The 17188-nt window shown below is 35.5% G+C and overlaps 1 protein-coding gene across 31 annotated transcripts in view; it reads right to left on the minus strand.

Moving 5' to 3' along the window:
- Positions 1–17188, minus strand: part of ZBTB20 (zinc finger and BTB domain containing 20) — a 770914-nt gene that overhangs the window by 682651 nt on the left and 71075 nt on the right. The window lies entirely within an intron of this gene.

Below are 17188 nucleotides of genomic sequence, written 5' to 3' on the forward strand. Positions count from 1 at the left end.
ATATGAATGTTATCATACTTTATGGAGTCACTGAGTTCCCCACATCTACATTCGTGATCTAATATTTTTCTTTCTCTCTTCTTTTCAGCTTCATTATTTTTCATAATTCTTTCTTTTGTATCATTTATCCATTCCTCTCCTTCTTCCATCCTTGTGGTCATTACATCCAGTTGGTTTCAAATCTCAGTTATTGCATTTTTCATTTCAGCCTGACTAGATTTTAGGTCTTTTATCTCCACAGTAAAGGACTGGTGTCCTTCTATGCTTTTCTCAAATGCAGCTAGTATCATTCTGATTGTTGCTTTAAATTCTGGATCGGGCATATTACTTATATCTGTTTCAATTATATCCCTGGCTGTGGCTTTTTCTTGTTTTTTATTTTGGAATGAATTCCTCTGTTTTGGCATTTTGTCTAGGTCTCTGTCTTCTTCTCTGTGTTAGGAAGGTCTGTTATACTTCCTGGCCCTGACAGTAACGGCTTTATGAAGACTGTTCAGGGCTTGGCACTTCAGGATGTGTCTCTGGTGTATGTGGTGTGCACTCTGCTGCTATATCTTGGCTGTTCTTTCCTTTAGGTCAGTTCTCTGTAGAGTTTCTTCTTGCCTGCAGTATGGAGTGTTTGGACCTTGGCCAGAGTGTGGCAAGTTTTAACTAAGTCTGTTCTGGTCTGCTTGTTAAAGAGACCTGATGCTATTTCCAGTAGAGCTGAAGCTTTGCATAACTCTTGTCAGTAGACATGGTGTGTGCAGGGGTTGTGTGTGGCAGTCTTCTGGGGGAGGGTCCTGCCGCTCTGGTTCTTAAGTACACTTCCCTAGCAAAGCAGCACCTGCAGAGTGTGGGGGGTGGATGGTTTAGTCCAAATGGTTTAGGCCACCATTGTTGGCACTGTGCTGCCGACTGAATTTAATTTATGCTAAGGGGCGGGGGAGGGAGATGGCACCCACAAGCTCTTTGTCCCTGGTGATTCAATGCCACCTCTCTCAGATGTGCTCCACGAAGAGGAAACTGTCTCTTCCAGTGTGTCTCAGAGGATCTTCAGATCACAGTGTTTGCCCCCAGGCTATCTGCCCTCCTTCTCCACAGGAGAACTGCAGCACCCTCAGAGCTCCACACTGGCCACTCCACAGACCTCTAAAACTTCAGTCTTTGAGCCCTGCTGGCTGTAAAAACTGATGAAAATAGCTCCTCATTTTCCCAGTCAATGGCCTTGCAGAAGTGCTTTCCTTGTGTCACCACCAGGCCTCCCTTCCCTCTGCAGCACCTGCAATCCGTTTCTCCCCCAAACCACATCTCTGCACCTCCTGCTTTCCATGATGTCACCTCTTCTCTCCCTCTAGTTGTGCAGTTTGTTCTGTCAGTCCTCAGATCAATTTCTCTGGTGTTCAGAATGATTTGATATTCATCTAGCTGTGTTTGAGGGATGAGACAAGCCTAGGGCCCTTCCCCTACTACTTTGCCATCAGAGCTCTTCCCAACTTTCTTTATGCTTCTTATTTCTAAATTAATCCCATTGCGTATAAACAATATATTTGTATGACTTCCATCATTTAAAATGTATTGAGACTTGCTTCAGGGCCCAGCATATAGACCATATTGGTGAATGTTCCATGTGTACCTCAAAAGTTGTGTATTATGCTACTGCTGGATGTAAGATTCTATAAATGTCAATTACATCAAGTTGGTTGATACTGTTATTTAAGTCTTCTACATCTTATTGGTTGTTTTGTATATTTACTCTATCAATTACTGAGAAGTATATTAAAATCTCCAAGTATAATTATCTACTTTTTCTCTCATTTTTATTAGTTTTTGTTTCACTTATTTTGAACCTGTTATTAGATGCATACATCCTTAGGATTTGTATATCATCTTTATCTATGGCAATATTCTTTGTCCTGAAGCATACTTTGTTCTGTTAATACAGCTACTCCAGCTTTCTTATGATTAATATTTGCTTGGTATATCTTTCCCATCCTTTCATTTTTAGTATTTTAAATATTTGTCTATTTAAAATTGTAATATTATAGACAGAATATAGTTGGTTTTTATCTTTTATCTAGCCTAATAATCTCTGTCTTTTAATTGAACTGTTTAAAGCATTTAATGATATTTAATTGATATGGGTGAATTGATTAATTCACTTCAGAATTTTGCCAGAGAGAAAGTTAACTCTGTAGATTACAGAATTTGTCTTTAAATTTTTACACATTTGCTTATATCTGGTATTTGATACCTTCCAACTCTCCAAATGTGATCATATCTGGAAGTTATGAATTTCAGTGGAAAAAGCATAGCCTTTGGAGCAAAATTCATCAAGTTTGGACTCCAGATGCTTTGATGAGTTGAAAATTTTATTTAATTTCAGTTAACATATCTGTAAGTGGAGAGCATAGTGTCTTCTTGGGTATAGTGAATAAAAAATGAGAGTAAATAAAAAGGTATGAACTAGTGCCTACTATTCAGAGTAGTAGTAGCTACTTCTCAGGATCACTATAAGCATCTAGTGAAAATATATGTTGACAATTCTTCGAAAAATACACATGGTATAAATGTGCAGGGTGCTTTTTTTTTTTCAAAAATTATGGTTAGTACTATCATTCTAGAATAGAATTTGCCAAACTTTATGGAGTTTGGTTCTAAATTTGCAAAAAAAAAAAAAAAAAGCCTCTTAGTAACAATTCAATTGTTGATTTCCATTTCCTTCTTACAATTTGAAGATTTTTCCTCTTAGTAAAAAAAAAAAATATATATATATATATGTAAACAAAGTAAATGTTCATCAATTCTTCCTTCTCTGTATCACCTTCTAAAATTATGCCATATTCTTCCAAGTAATAACCCTTTCTGTTTAGTATGACGTGACTTTTCATATACTTATAAAAGTTTATGATTATAAAAGAATAGATTGGACATGTTATTGGACATAGAGATAAAAACTTAAAAAAACTGGAACAGATTTTCACAAATAGCAGAAAATATTTAATTAGGATATCCTAAAAAATCAATAATTAAGTATAATTAATACTAAAAGTCAATTATTTATTTTATGAAGGAAATATTTCAGTGTAGTTATATCTGAGTATCTACTGAATTTTTTTAGGTCATAAACATTAGTCCCTTCACCAACCACTACACAAAAACTAAATAATATGCACTCTATGCCACAAAAAGACAAGTACACAAACACACACACACACACACACACACACACACACACACACACACACGTGTGTGTGTGTGTGTATTCCTATCTCTATTAATTGACCAGAAAGTACTTTCTGACCCTGAACTTAGACTAACCATAATACAGAAGCTGTCATTAAGTGTTCAGTTCACACACATACACTCCAAACTGGTCCAACAACTTCTATTATGCCAGTTACCAGCATTGCCAGCCCCTTTGCCCTTCACTGCCTGGAGAATGTCCATCAGAAACAGGGAAGCAGAGCAAGCTGCCACAATGCACCATTGATGTGTGAGCAAGGCTGCCCAAGCAGCTGCAACAACAGGGCAACTCTTCAAAGTGTCAGCATTGAAACTTAGAATTCTCCCTCCCGTACAACCATCAATGAAAACCTTTATAAGCTACAATCAATTACAAAATAAATCTTTGAGACAAATCATGTTCTTTCTTCATTTCTTCTCTCCCCCTTCTCCTCTCAACACCAAATGTCCTTGGTTCAAAAAAAATATATTCAAAGAGAAATTCCCTTTTTCTACCTCGGTCTCTGTTTCTGCCTCTCTTATGTTCTAAAAATTCTTTCAAGGAGGTTTAAGATTGTCTGCTAAACCCTTTTGTTTATAAGACATGTTCTGGGGGGTTTTTTGTTTGTTTATTGTTGGGCTTTGTTGTTGGACTTTTTTATTTAAAAACTTCAAAGGCACTTGATATTTTGAGCACACTTGTAATGGATTTTTGGCAAAGCATTTTTTGATTATTGAAAGATAATCTAAATTCTGAACTGCATGCACTGAATCACATAACCTCCATATTTTTGTAAACCACAGCCAAAGTGGTTTTACATTAGCTATAGATGAATAGGTAATGAGTCAGTGAACAGTTAAAAGCATTCCATGAGAATGCATGAACTAGCCATGTGAAGTTTTCAAAAGGAAAAAATCTTAAGTATTTAGACTACTTGGAACGAGTGGAGGCTATTCTTTGTTTAACAAATAAACTATGTTTAATTTGTCTTATATGCCTATATCTACCAAATCAAATGGAAGTCTGTTCACGAGTTTTCCATTTCTCCCAAGCCCTCTGTCTTTTATTTGGAACACATACTTAAGGTCTGAGAATTGTGGCAACAACTTTAAGATTTCTTACCATAGTTTTCACCATGCAAACAGCACATGTACCTTATAGGGATAAGAGGAAACGTCTCCAAATAATAGTTAATCTCCAAAAACAGAATGCCCAAATGTCAGTAACGCCAGGATATAAATGATTTAGTTCCTCCAAACAACTAAAATATGTACTTAATCAAGAGCTACTCTTCTATATGAAAAAAATCAAAATCCAAAATACTTCTATTTCCAGTCTTCTAAATTTTAAAATTACAATTTCTCATTGTTTCCAAAGTAGTACATCTATATAGTTTAGTAGTTAAATAGTACCACAAGGTTTAAAAACAAAAACAGCACCCTATATCCTACCCTTTCAGATACCCTGTCAAAATTATTTCTAGTGTTTATCTCTTTATCTGTAAATAATATACAAAAATGTATAATTCTTATTTTTTATTTGTATGTTGTAGAAAATCTATTACTTTCCTATCATGAAAGATAAAGACTTAGCTCTCTTATACCACCCACTTTTCTTCCTTTCATCCTCCCAATATTCATCCAGTTAGTATAATTTTAATACATTTCCTTCTTTGAGTAACAATGTTTCCTGCCTATAGTTAATATTGCCACTTTGACCCCATTCCAAGTGTCTACAACAGAAATGTAAAACCTGTCTGAATATATTTCACACTCTTAAAATTAAGCATCCTGTTCATTCTAATTCTTCCTTCTGAACATACCCATTTCTGGAGTTTCTCATCTTCCTGCCCAACTAAGGACTAGTTACTCTTATGGCCAATGCATAGCTGCTGTCCAGGAAATTCTCTTGGCTTTCTCACCTCATTATCATCACCTATTTCCTGAATCCTCTTTCCTCCTCAATTTCTCCTCATTTGGATGTAGCACATACTCCAAAAGATTCCTAAGAAAGCAACAATGTAAGGTAAAGTATGAGGATCATTTGTCTAAAAATGTCTTTTTCCTAACCTCACCTCACATGTGATTAATAATAGTTTGGCTAGGTATAGAATTACAAGTTAAAAGTTATTTTCTCTCAGAATTTTAAAGCCACATATGCCAGCTTTGAATATAGCCATTAAAAAAATCAGATACTATTCTCATTCTTAAGCCAAAATGTAAGGTTTATATTTTCTGTCTAGAAGCTTCTATCATCCATATATTGCTGCTAGTCTAAAATTTTCCAATATGTATCTTGGTATAAATCTGCTTCATATTTTTTATGAGCACCCAGCAGACTCTCTCAAACTAGAAACTAATGTCCTTTAGTTCAGAACTTTCTATAATATAATGTTATGATCATTCCTTCCATATCATTTTCGTTGCTCTCCTCTGTTTTCTGGAACTATTAATCAGATTTAGGGCTTGTTAAATTATTTGTCTGATTTTATCTTTTCTCTCCATTTTCCATCTAACTGAATTTTTGCTCTGTTTTCAGGATAATTTCAATCCTTCCATTAAAATTATTTCATCAGCTATTGTAAGAGTGCTTATTCTGATTATTCTTTTTTTATCATCCTATCATGTTTCATGGAAGTACTATCTTTCCTATCTAAATATATTAAGTATAATTTATTTTTACTTCAGCTGTTGTCTTCCAATTCTTGAGCCAGTTCTTGAGCATGAACTGACTTGTTTTCTTCTTGGCATAACACTCTCCAGGCACCTGTATTTAGATTTCTTGGTTCTACGAAATCCTCCATCCAGTTTACATCTTCCAAAAACTTTGATAAGTTGCTTCCTCTTCCTTATGTTGGTGGATTCTTTTTTTTTTTTTTTTTTGTCTTTTATTTTTTAGTCTATCATTTATACTTTTAGTTCCTTACCAGAAGGGAACAAGGAAAAACATGTGTTCAATCACCAGGTTTAACTGGAAGTCGGTTGTTAAAGTTTCCAAAGATGGTAATCTTACAGGTGTAGTCATGCTATTCAATGGGTCATAAAATCATAGGATTTTTACTGTTAAGAATCTTTTCAGAAATTAAGATGGTTCAACCCTTCTATTTTAATTTTTTTTTTTTCAACGTTTATTCATTTTTGGGACAGAGAGAGACAGAGCATGAACGGGGGAGGGGCAGAGAGAGAGGGAGACACAGAATCGGAAACAGGCTCCAGGCTCTGAGCCATCAGCCCAGAGCCCGACGCGGGGCTCGAACTCACGGACCGCGAGATCGTGACCTGGCTGAAGTCGGACGCCTAACCGACTGCGCCACCCAGGCGCCCCAACCCTTCTATTTTAGAGGTGAGAAAACAGAAACTCAAAAAGGTTAAGTGGCTTGTACAAGGTTATTTAACTAGAAATTTATATGGCTAAAACTTGAACTTCCCTTCATTTCCATATGGCCTCCTCATATAAAGAACACCTTAAAGCAGCTGCTCTCTGAGGACTCCCAGACACATCATAATGTTAAAATTTTTGAATATGCCAGTCTAGCTTTTGGTTCACAAAATGGAGGAAAGCTGCCATGAGGAATATCTGGCAAAAATGATTCCAAGAAAATAAATATCAGATTCTAAACTTTCTATTTTCCCTTCAAATCCCCTACTCAGTACTCTCCCATGAAATTCATTCTCGTTAGCCTGCTTCAGCATGGCAGACTTACCATACTTTATACTCTTTTAGGTCACAGCATCACACCATAGTTTCTCAAAGCAAAGTAAATTTATGTTTAAACTCAACTGAATTATATCCTTCCTTATCTCCCACCCTCACCGTCTCCCTGACCTCACAATGGCCAGTAACCCGTTTCTTCTAAAATAATCCTTTCTTCCATGAATAGTAGTACCCAGGTCCTCAAGCAAAAATCTTGAGAGTCACCTTTTTTTCCTTAATAGCATCCAACTCCCACCTAGGCAGTTCCCAGATGCCACCTTCTAAAAATCAATTCCACCTTCCAAAAATCTCTGGAACCCATCCTTCTTGATGTTCCTCACATCACAGCTACTGCTTCAGTTGAGGCCCTCACTGTACTTCATCCTGATTACCATTAATTGTTTTGTCTCCAGACTGTAGTCCTTTCTCTTTACCTGAAGTGTCTTGTCTCAACAGAACTAAGTAGTCATTTCCTCACTTAAAACCCTTCAGTGGATCCCACCTCATTTCTAGCTCCTTAGCAACATACATAATACAAGTTACTTCATGGTAGGCACTTGCATATCTCTCCATCTTTATCCCCTGTGGTTCCTAACCTTGTATTTTATTGAACTAGAAACCAGGTGGAAACCAAAAGGCTTCTACCTTGGTCACTACCAAATGTCAATTGTCCTTTACCATCTCTTCTCCCAAATAAAAAAGGAATCAGATGAAAGGAAAGAGGGTGATATGACTAAAATCAGTATTGTATCTATAAAAAGTATTTGATAAAGTTATGATTACCATAATACTTTATATTTATATTTAAAACATTCTATGTTATCTTTAGAGATTATAATCTGCTTAAAGGTATTGACATTACATTAAATTCAGTATACAGAATACTAAAGATGCAAATTAAATATTTGATCATAAAAACAATAATTAGACCGTTAGGATGTAAAGTAGTTAAGAGACCAACATATTATCATAGTAAAGACCAAATCTAAGAATGTTTTATATAAAAGCCACTAAACTACAAATTTTAGTAGGTAGGGACATTGTCTTTTTTTTTTTTTCAATTATTTTAAATGTTTGTTATTTTTGAGAGACAGAGACAGAACATGAGCAGGAGAGGGACAGAGAGAGAGGGAGACACAGAATCCAAAGCAGACTCCAGACTCTGAGCTGTCAGCACAGGGCTTGAACTCATAAACCATGAGATCATAACCTGAGCCAAAGTCAGATGCTTAACTGACTGAGCCACCCAGTTGCCCCTGGCAGGGACCATGTGGTAATCATCCTTGCCTTACCTACCACATACAATCCCTAACATAATAGGTGTCCAGTGAAACAATGAATGAATGAATGAATGAATGAATGATTAAATAAAATAATAGATAACATCAGGCCAACAAACTTAGGTTGCAAAAGCTTATTTGCTGTTTGATAAGCTACATAATTCAATGGAACTTAATAGCTGATCAACTTAGTCAAATGTCATGAATACATATTTTAAGTATGTGTATATATATCCAGCAGATCTTTATATGAAACATCAATCTGATCTTTTTTTGAGCATCTGTTAAATCATTCAATTGATAGCAAAAAAATTCAACATAACAAAAAAATATACTATTTGAAAAGCAAGTAAAAGATGTTCCCATTGTTAGCATTCTTATTTTAGATTGTTCTCCCTACAGCTCTCCAAAACAGAGAAATGAGAACTTAGAGAAACTAGAACTGTGATCAAGTTACTACCTTTCATATTTCGTATCATTTGCAATGATACCCAAACTTCCCTTCTAAACAAAATAGAAATAGCATCATTGTATATGAACAAAGCCTAATTTTACATTCCTTCTACCATATCAACTTATTGTTTCATGATATTCTGAACATTATTATGCACTAAAGCCAACTTTCTTGCCTACATAGCAAATCACTATTAATCACTATGAACCCATCACCTGGGGTTCAGCAAAGCATCCCTAGCCGGTTACAGAAATACCTTAATCTATAAATTAAAATTTAAAATATCAAGGGGCTGGTCCCCAGGGATATGAGTCAAGAACACAGCATTCTGAAGATATCCAAACTGAGACTGACTCTTTTCTCTGCCTAGAAAGGTGCTTGGCAAAGGGTTCTGAAGATCATGTTGACTGACAGGAATTTCATATGAAGAAAGACATTCTCTTGAATTTTAACTCTCTAAAAACATCTTGCATAACCAGAGGGTGTAATGAGTAGGTCCTCATTGCATAGAAACCTGAGTACCTAGTTTATTGTTCTTCAGTATAAACACTGCTATTTTCTAGGATACTGCCTAGTTTTTATAAGTTCTACTGTTGTCTTCATGTGAAATAACTCTATGGAAATGCTATAGCTAAAAAAAAGTGGGCTAAATTTAAATCAACAAATTTAGGAATAAAAGTGTAGGTTACAAAGATGGATACAAGTTAACAAATGATACACAGAAGAGAAATTTATATATATATATATATATATATATATATATGGATACATACCTGAGGACAGCTGAAATTGGGAGGACAAATGATTAAAATGAAAGCACAGGAAAGACAGACTATAGGAGAAATTTGAATAACATTCATGGGTAGGAAAATGTTGTATGAGCTGAGGTAATCCCAATCTTATGATGAGCCATGAAGTAGTAAAACAATATATATTTCTTTTAATCAAAAATATTATGACAGGTAAGGGTAGATTACAATACGAAAAACAAATAGACCTAATTCCATAATAGCCATAGAAAGTGACCAACGGTGATACTTGTAATACTTAAAAACACAAAAGGGTACTTAACAAATTTAGATTATGCCACTTAAAGTTTTTTGAACTTTGGAAAATGTCTTATACTCTATTTTGCTTCCTATTTGCTTTATTTTTAAAGATTATGGAAGTGCCACATAAATCATTTATAGAAGGCAAATAATATCACTTATTTGAATGATAATAATAATAATAAATGGTTGATAAATTATTCACTCTAATGCCACTGGAACTGAATCAATCACTAACATCCAAACCAAGGGGGAAACTATCAGCAGTGCTGGTGTTCTCTCTGACCCTGAAGCACAAGCTTCTTTCCTATAAGGAGCACATTCTAAGGTAGGAAAACTGAATGTAAAATGGTATGAAAATGTGTGTGTCAACATTCAGAAAGAAAGCAGGTAAATGCTTAATTCTCCTCTGAAAAGCAATTTCTAAATATGGATTCAATAATGAAAACCTATAACGTACCAATTTGCAGAAGCGTTTAGGAATTGATGGCACACAGTAGAAGGCTACTGTTCTAGGCAGTATTTGACTACCACACAACTGTTCAAGTTTAGCTAACAGGGTATTTTTGTCACTTTTTTCCTTTTCCTTTGCTGTTTACAGTTGTGAGAGGGCAGTGATCGTGTCGCTTAGTATTCATTTAAGTGAGACATCCCTAGACTAGATCTAGGCTCCACGTGGGCAGGTACTATGTACACATTCCACACCACTCCACCACAACATGCTAAACTCTCCTTTCCATAGTCTTCAGCTGAGACTACACCTCGCCCTTTCACTTACATCTTACATACAGTTTCAGCTCTTAGCATCTCCTGAGAACAGGTATAGTAAAACTTCTTCCTAAAAATCCTGCAAAAAAGGGTGCAGTGAAAGTTGGAAATACATAGTTTTGCTAACTGAAATAGAATTATTACGTTTTACTACTAAAATATTCCAATCACTGACAGTATTTTAATATAAGTATACATGAGCCCTATAGCAGATAATCTCAGATGATGATGATGATGATGATGATAATTAAGAAGACAACTTTTTTTTTAGTACTTGTGACAGGCATTGTTCTAGGTGCTATGCATGTACTATTTCATTTAATCCTCACACACTCAAAAAAAAAAAATCCTTGTCAGTAAAATTATTTTTATCTTCATTTTACACATGACACTGAGACAAAGACAGAAGCTGGTTAAAGCAATTTTCACATATTTAGTTTATTTAAAGGTAAAACATGGGGCACCTGGGTGGCTCAGTCGATTAAGCCTCTGACTTTGGCTCAGGTCCTGATCTCGTGGTTTGTGAGTTCTAGTATGCATCAGGCTCTGTGCTGACAGCCTGCTTCAGATTCTGTGTCTCCCTCTGTCTCTGCCCCTCCCCTGCTCACACTCTGTCTCTCTGTCTCTCTCTCGCTCAAAAATAAACATTTTTTAGAATTTTTGTTTTAAAAGTAAACCATAAACTCTTTACACCTGTGGACTAACCTTTTGATGTAGGACCAATGGGCTGTCACTGATTCTTAGTCAGCTAAGTCACATTATTCTTCCTGTTCAAACTGTACCACATCGTATCATCTATTGAAAGATGATATTGAAAGTCAGAGTTTAAAAGTTTTTGATTCCTTAAAGTCAGTGAGCGATTATAGGGACTGGCCAAGCAAATTCAGTGCGAGATCTTTCCAGAATTTTTACATTCATCCTCTAACCCCAAACCCCGGTAATTTTACACAGTTATCTAGCCCACACCTATTTAGATTGTAATCTGTTTTGGTAATTCACTTTCAAAAGTCTTTCCAAAGCATTCAACTTAAATTTCATAAAATCAACAATGCTTTATCCCTTTTTACTCAAATTTCATCAGTTTGCATAATTAAATTACAACTGCACATTCAACTAGCATAAACAAATCTGAAAACAAACACAAATGACCCTAGGTCAGCATACTAGCAGGTAAACAGATAACCAAATACACCATTTTTCAGAGTATCCTATTGGCCTGAAGCAGGGGTTGGCTAAAAGGGCTTCTATTATATTCATGTCTTCCCTAATTGAAAACAATACTATTTAATAGGTATATGGATAGGTATATTAGATTTACAACAGAATGGATATGCAATTGAAAAATACAATCAAATTTGATAGAGGAGTTCAAAATAACACCAAAATTCTACACTAGAAAGGTAACACATTCCGTCTTATTTTTCTTAATTAGAAATCTTAGGAGACTCCTTCACTAATAAAACTAGGGCTACAAATTGCATCCCAAACTCAATGGAAGGGATGCCGCTTCCCAAAGCATGAACATACACACTCACACAAACAAAACCTTGTAGTTAATCAATAAGGAAATTTAGGTTTTAAGAAAAGAAACTTTCCCCCTACTATAGGAAACCATCACCTTACGTAGGAAAAATTCTGAATTTAAAGCTCAGATTCAGCCAGTTACTACTTACTTAGTGTGGGCTAAGTTACTTCACCTCCCAGAGCTGTAGTATCTTTATCTGAAAAAGGAGACACTAATAACGTTCTCCCCACCCCACAGAACTATGGTGAGAATTATATAAAATGAAATATATGAAAACACTCTGCAGACTATTAATCATCATACACATACAAATTATTACTACTGGAAATCCTTGTTTGTATTTTGGACACAGAACTTCAGAGTCAGGGGAGGTCATTTCACAAATGATGAGGCTGAAAGCCAAAAGCCTGAATTACTTTCCTACTGACAGTGGCATGGATGACAGAGCAGAAATAGAGAATTCTTGATTAACCAGGAAAAGAATATCACAGCCATGGGAGTGGGATCATTTGGAGATTCAAGGAAACCAAAGGGCCCAGAATGAACTAATGCTGCAGCATAGACTGTGAACAGAGATGAAAATTTAAAGGCTGAGCAGTTTTATACAGTAAGTCCTAACAGTGACTTTAGTGAAGATATTAGGAAAGAGATAGAAAGGTCAATCAAAAAAAAAAAAAAGTTGCACTATACCAAACATTACTGTTATTTCATCTTACATAATAAAATTTTGATAGCTTGTCAAACTAAAGAAAATAAGGAATTTAAGATAATCCTCCTATTTATGTTATTCCTTTTCACTGGTCAGAATAATTAACCATAGGTTAGGAAGTTAAGACAACAATAGGATGGACGTCAGTGAAGTTCAAGTACTTTAATTGGATTCCTTCGGGTACAGTTTGTTTCCCTTTTTCTCTGGCCATTAATCCGGCAGAGGAAAGTGATCTAACACAGCACCATGGCACGAAGGGATGGACCCTAGAGCCTGTCTCTCTATGATGACTGTTCTTGTGCATCCAGACTGCCTATTGAAACTAACAATGCCTGCTGCTGCTGCCGAGGAGGATCATCCAAACTCTGAAAATGAAACACATCACACAAAGGGATGAAAGAATTCTTATTCCACAGGGTTTAGCTTGCAGCTGGTCATGCATGCCAGAGGGATGTGCCATGAGGATGAGAAAGAAGCTTCCAAAGAGAACGGCTGGGGCAGCCAGTTGAACATTTTGAAATACTTAGGGAACTAATTCTTTTGAAACTTAGGCAAATAACTAGACTTCTTTAGAGCTGAACTTGAGAGCCAGGGCTTTTTAATTTCTGCAATCCACCTAGGTGTGAATATTCCTGTAAGCAAAAGAAACAGAGAATTTCTAATTGCTTATACATTTTGGTGGTTCCCCACTCATAGTAAGAGATCATAGTACATATTTTTCCCCCCTCTGGGCTACAGCTCAGTAATACTTCGGAGTTTAACACTGTTTGCAGGGATAGGTTGGGTTTTTCTGCAAGTGATGCAAGTATACTGATTAATATGCTTGTTATACAAAACAGCACAGTAGTTAAGACTGAGGTCAGATCAGTTGTGAAACTGATGTGGAACTCCTTACATGGTATTGGGTCCCAGGGGCTCTAACTGTGTAGAATAGCTATGCCAAGTAACTTTTCCCACAAAAGGTATTCCTAATAGAGTTATAAGTTGTAAGAACACTTCCCTGTGGCCACCATTGCTCCTGGTCTCTCAACCGACCTCATCAAGGTATAATGGTTTTCAGGTGCTCTGGACATCACTGTTCAATGGATTGCCAAATAGTATCTTTGCTTTGGAAAGATTTGCCACTGTGAGGAATCGGCCTTTTTATTCTCTGATAAACTCACTCTGTCAAAAACACAAACATTTCCCTCCTCTCCTGGCCCTTTTCCACTTCAGGTCCGAGAAGCTCATCTTCCTCTGTTTACTGCATAAAAATGAGCAACTTTTTTCATCGTACATAACAGTACACACATCAGACTTTGTGATCCATTTTTACCTGTTATAACACTGATTTCAAATAACTCCACTGTAACCAGATGTGTAGCCTTATGAAAGTTTCTTAATCTAATAGTTGATTCTTCATTGATAAAATGTAAGTAATACCTGTCTTATTGAAGGTATCTTGTTACTGAAGAATAAGATAATATTTACCTGCTAGTCCAGTTACCAACACAAAGGGCAATTCAATAAATAATAGGCATTGTGTCATTCTCTATAACAGGAGTAAGAAATAGTTCACATCAGACACTGAAATAAGAAATGAAATATAGTATCAAAAATATTCCCCTACCTTGTCAGGATGCTATTGTTGACTTGAACATTGTATCATTTTTCTTTGGTTAGGTCATACTTCTCAAGAAGCATTAGTTCCTTAGAGAATTATGCCAAAGTGAATAGAACAAATTGGGAGAAATTTTCCTTCCACATATTCAATCTGTTAGTTCTAACTAATGTCCTTCAGACCACTGTAAACATGTTCTTGTTAGAAGTGTCTTAACTTTTCAAATAGCTACTATTATATACATAAATATTGGCACTGGAGGGTTTCCATAATTGTTTTAATGTCTCTTGTTCTCCCACTTCTATCACTGTTTCCACTCTCTCATTAGCTCTTCTAATGTCTCTCAAAAGGAAAAGAAAATTTGGGTGACAGGCAGTACTACAAAATCAAAGTTAAAATATATTTGAAAAAAATTAATTCTCACTCTGGGTCATTCTACAGGTACTATCTCACTCAACTGCATAAAGTGAACTTTTAGCCCTGAGTTCATTACCAACATATTTTAAAGACTAAAAGAAGCAATCTTTCAGATAAAAATTAAAACTAACAAGGAAAGATGTATATATGCTATATATATTATCCAAAGAAAAGGGATTATAATGAGGAAAAATATAAAGAGATAATGATATTTGTAGTACAACAGAAAATTATCTCTACATAAGAAAATAAAACCCATAAGCCATTTTCCTTTAAAAATTACAAAATACCTTAAATTCTGAGTGTATTCTAGTAAAAAAAACTAAAGCAGAGTTTAGATAAACCCTTAACATTAATTACTTCTTTACATTGTGAAATTTAGCTCTCAAATTTTTACACTAAGATCCTTCATTTAGGTGCCAAAGAAGACAAAATAACCTAATATTTCATTCTAAAGGAACTGATCAACAATGTGTGAAAACAAGTCTTCATTTTTCTCACCATTCCTTTTAAAAGTGCCCATCCAAACAACCCCCAGATCCTGCCAATGCTCTTTCTTTTCCCACTGTTATTGCCGAAAATCCTAAGTAATCTAATTATTTTCAACGCCTAACCTTTTTTATCTATCTTTATGCTTCTAGAGTTATCTTCTTTAAAAAAAAAAATCTATATATCTATATATCTATAGATATAGATATAGATATAGATATAGATATAGATATAGATATAGATATAGATATATAAAGGCTCAGGGAATTTCCCTCACCTCCTCAAAAATCCTGAGTGATTTGTTAGTGAATAAAATCCAAACTCTAGTGTAGTATTCAAAGTCTTTCACAGTATTGCACAAAACTACAATTTGTAGCAATTAAATTAAAAGTAAAAGATATCCATTAACTATCTGCTATGTGCCAGACTCCAAACAGTAGTGGGTTGGTAGTGGGGTAGAGATGAACCAGACACAGTCTCCATTCTCAAAGAAGCCAATGCAGTGAGGAGGCAGATAAGCTAACTAAAACTTGGAATGCAGGTAGTGAGTACAGAATGAAGTACCCAGCTACAGGGTGTAACGCAATTAGATGATAGGTCCCAAACTCAATAAGGAGAAAAGTGAAAGCAATGTGTTGGTCTTTTGCTTCTGAAAATGATGGAGTAACAGAAACAGGACTTAGTCTCCTGCCTCAAACTGCTAAAAACTAGACAAAATAATGGTTTACAGATACTGGACAATAGGCATAACATGCCATGATCAGCTCTACAACTGCTGTAACTTACTGCCTAGAGCTACCAGACTACATCTCAGAGACAGAAACATGAACAGAGCCTGATTTGCCCAGGGCCACACAATTAATGAGTGGAGCTGGGCTTCAGAAACGAGTCTTTTTGACTGCAAGGTCCCAGAAGTTTTATTTTTAACTTCTCTACCACCTTTAAATCTTTGCTTAGACTATTCACTCAACCTAGAAATCAGTTTGCCCCTACCTTTCCATTCTTCCTTGCCCTATAGAAATCATGCTTCGAGGTTTCAGTTTAAACATTACTTCATCTAATAAAGCTCCCCTAATTCCATTCCCCAGCCGCAGTGAAAATTACTTCTACCATCTTCTATAATACTGCATTACTTTGTATTGTTTTAAGGCATTAATTTTATTCTGTTCTACATAATAATAATATTAATGCTCACCAATATTTATTGAGAGCTTATGTTATCGCTCTAAATTCTGTGCCTGTACCCGATCATTGAATCCTCAGGACAATCCTATTCAGTAGGTACTATTTTCGGCCTCATTTCGTAAGTAAAGAAACTGAAACACAGATAAGATAAATAACTCACCTAAAGTTATACAACTAGTGTTAAGGCAGGGATTCAAACCAAATAATCTGACTCCAAAATCCTTGCACATAACCTTGGTGTTTCCTGTCTGAACAATCTACTAGACTTCTTGAGTAGGGACAGTTCATGTAACTAATCTTGCTATTTTGTAGATCTCATACCACTCAGAACAATGTTTTGAACCTAGTATATACTCTATGTTATTTTCCATATGAATGAATGAACAAAGGAGCTCTATGAGGCTGTGGAAGAATAATTATACTGAGTGCTAAGTCAGAACTCCAGAAAACTCTAACCTATGGACAAAATGTACCTATAATTCTTTGAGAGAAATTATTCTTCATCCTTGCAGCTCCTCAGAAATTTCATCCACAAGCAATGAAAACTTTCACATCCTCCAGTGATGGGAATCTTACTTCCAACTTAGCAAATTTCAATATTGAAAAATTATATAAAATGTTATTTATGTTGATTTTTTAATGACCAATATGAGACATGTTTCCCACATTTATTCTAAGCATAAACCAACACTCCTAGTAAGACTATATCTAGCTGGAAAATTGTGTGGGGGGGTGGGAGTGAAGAGCCAGCAAAGGTAATAATAAAATAAAAGTAACAAAACCACTACCATATTCAAGCACTTACCATGAGCCA

The sequence above is a fragment of the Leopardus geoffroyi genome, chromosome C2 (genome assembly GCF_018350155.1).
Source record: "Leopardus geoffroyi isolate Oge1 chromosome C2, O.geoffroyi_Oge1_pat1.0, whole genome shotgun sequence".
In the NCBI taxonomy this organism is placed as follows: Eukaryota; Metazoa; Chordata; class Mammalia; order Carnivora; family Felidae; genus Leopardus; species Leopardus geoffroyi.